The sequence below is a fragment of the Grampus griseus genome (assembly GCF_964374135.1).
Source record: "Grampus griseus genome assembly, chromosome: 2".
NCBI lineage: Eukaryota > Metazoa > Chordata > Mammalia > Artiodactyla > Delphinidae > Grampus > Grampus griseus.
The window spans coordinates 69,485,746-69,488,803 of record NC_139018.1 but is presented as its reverse complement, the minus strand read 5'-3'; the positions used below and the strand labels follow the sequence as shown (position 1 = coordinate 69,488,803).

Below are 3,058 nucleotides of genomic sequence, written 5' to 3'. Positions count from 1 at the left end.
GATTTCTTGGATCCAGGCTGCTTGGCCACAGGCCGCCTCCAGCGCCATGGGATGTAGCACGGGGTCTGCAGCCCCCAGCAGAGCTCGCCCCCCCACCCCCCCACCGCCTGTCTTCCATTACAGGGAACTCTCTGCCCCCTGGGGCCGAGAGATCCCACCCTTTCCCCAAGCTGAAGCCGCAGGGCATTGAGGTACCAGCCAGATGTCTTCTCACAAAGGACCTGTGGTGGCCCAGGGCAGTGGGGCTCCTGCCAGGAATAGGGAGGCTGACACAGTGGAGCTGGCTGAGCCGGGCCCCCTGCTAGAGGAGCAAGGCCGGCGGGGCGTCACCAGCCCAAGCAAAGCTGAAGAAAAGCAGGCACACCCAGTGCCTCAGGAAGAGGAGGAGGGCTGGGTGCTGACACTTCCCCTGCAAGCCCACCGTGGCATGGAGAAGATGGAGGAGTTTGTGCATAAGGTCTAGGAGGGGCGCTGGAGGGTCATCCCGCATGAAGTGCTCCCCGACTGGCTGAAGGACAACGACTACCTGCTGCACGGCCAGAGGCCGCCCATGCCCTCCTTCTGGGCCTGCTTCAAGAGCATCTTCCACATCCACACGGAGACGGGCAACTTCTGGACCCACCTGCTTGGTTTTGTGCCGTTTCACTTTCTGGGAATCCTGACCATGCTCAGACCAAACATGTACTTCATGGCCCCCCTTCAGGAGAAGGTGGTGTTCACGATGTTCTTCCTGGGCGCGGGGCTCTGCCTCAGCTTCTCCTGGCTCTTTCACACCGTCTGTTGTCACTCAGAGCAGTGACAAACTGGATTATTTTCCAGCCCTTTTCCCAACTGGCTTATTCAGGGATTGCCCTGCTGATTACAGGGAGCTTTGTCCCCCGGCTCTGTTACTCCTTCTACTGCTCCCACAGCCACGGCTCAGCTACCTCTCCAGCGTCTGTGTCCTGGGCATCTCTGCCATCACTGTGGCCCAGTGGGACAAGTTTGCCTCTCCTCAGCACCAGCAGACAAGAGCAGGGATGTTCCTGGGGCTTGGCTTGAGCGGCGCCGTGCCCACCGTGCACTTTACAATCGCGGAGGGCTTCGTCAAGGCCACCACGGCGGGCCAGATGGGCTGGTTCTTCCTCATGGCTGTGACGTACATCACCGGAGCTGGCCTTTATGCCACGTGGGTTCCTGAGCGCTTCTTGCCTGGAAAATTCGACATATGGTTCCAGCCTCATCAGATCTTCCACGTCCTGGAGGTGGCAGCCGCCTTCATCCATTTCTACGGGGTCTCCAACCTTCAGGAGTTCCGATATTGCCTGGAAAGGGGCTTTACTGACGACTCCCTCCTCTGAGCCGCCCTGCAGGGGCACAGGAGGAGATTGCCAAGTGGTTTTAAAAGAATTTCTTTGCTGAAGTGAGAGGAAGAGTCTAAGTTGTCTGTTTCTAGAAGAAATCTCTTAGAGAATTCAGTACCAACCGAGCTTCAGCCCACTTCACACTCACTGGGCAATAAACTCTCCATTCCCTCGCTGAGAACATTGGGGATGGGCAGCCGCGCCCCCCTCAGGAAGGCAACTACTGTCCCCTCACAGAGACATAGCTTTGAAGCTCATGATGAGATTTTACCCCTCCTCCAACCATCCTGGGGAAAACGATGGACTGGGACTCTTCAGAAATTCCGTTTCTGGAAGAAACTGTCCCTCCCTCACCCCGGTCTTGACTTTATAACCTGGCTTATAACAGGCCATCCGTTTTTGTAGCACACTTTTGAAAAACAATTATAGCCTCGTCCCATCTTTCTAGGGCCTGGACCTGCTCACACAGCACGAAGAACAAAGCCACCAACTTTTACACAGCCCGGCTAATCACGGAAGTATGTCCAGGCTTCAAATAACTTGAGTTTTAATTTTTTTCTTGGCAGAGTAATGTAAAATTAAAGTGGGGAAAGATATTTGATACTAAGCTTTAAAAAGAAACCTGCTATCATTGCTATGTATCTTGATGCAAAGACTATGATGATAATAAAAGAGTACAGAAGACACTTGGCATTCAAAGAAAAAAAAACACAAAAGGGATTTCTCTAGGTCATTATTTACCCATTCGTTCATGTATTCATGCTATCACAAACACTGTAGGAAGAATACTGAATAAAAGATATGTAATTCCTCCTCTTGTCATTTAAAAAGTTCCAAGCCTCTAGCCAGATTTTAACATGTTGCTGACTGAGTCAATTCATGGATCAAAATTAGTGTCCATATCAATATATATCAACAAAAAGTGTTTACATCATGACAAGACTTAATTTTTAGTTTTCAAACCTTTTTGCTGATTAAAGTTATATATGTTCATTGTAGAACATTTAGAAACAAATAAAAAGATAAAAGAATTAAAATAAAGTCATCCATAATCCTACCACTCAAATTTATTGAAAAGATACCCCATCCACTACACTGTAGGATCCTAAGTCAGTTGACGTACATATATAGTCCACATCTGATCTTTGTATCCTGTACCAGTCATAGAAATACAAACAAAATACCAGTTGTGGAAATATGAATAAAACAATTGACTAGGCAATTCAGAAAAGAGGCTAACCAAATAGCCAACATGTGAAAAGTTGGCCAATTTCATGAGTTATGAGGAAAGTTAAAACAATTTAATATTCTCCAGAATGGCTAAATGAAAAGGAGAGAAAATTCCAAGGGCTGGAAAAGATTTGGAGAAACTGAAACTTGCTTACATTCCAAGTAGGAGTGTGTATCAGCATAAGGACTCTGAAAATTGTTAGGCAGGGCCTCCTAAAGCCCCCAGTTATAGGCATAGCATTTGATTCAGCAATGTACCTCACAGATATAAATATACTCAACAGAAATATGATATATATGTTCACCAAAACTCATGTACAAGAATATATAGCAGGTTTATTCATAATAGACCCAAACTGGAAACATCCCAAATATCTAACAAAATCTATCCAATAGAATCGATAAATAAATAGCAGTATAATGATCACTGATAAACTGTATTCTCTTCAGCAATAATAATGAACAAACTATACCCAAACAATGTG

At 47.1% G+C, this 3,058-nt stretch overlaps 1 pseudogene across 1 annotated transcript; it reads left to right on the top strand.

Annotated features, from left to right (window-relative positions):
- The first annotated feature begins 202 nt into the window (after positions 1-202).
- Positions 203-1,340, top strand: LOC309818856 (adiponectin receptor protein 1-like; annotated as a pseudogene). The gene has a single exon. The product of its transcript is annotated as an adiponectin receptor protein 1-like (transcript).
- Positions 1,341-3,058: the final 1,718 nt, after the last annotated feature.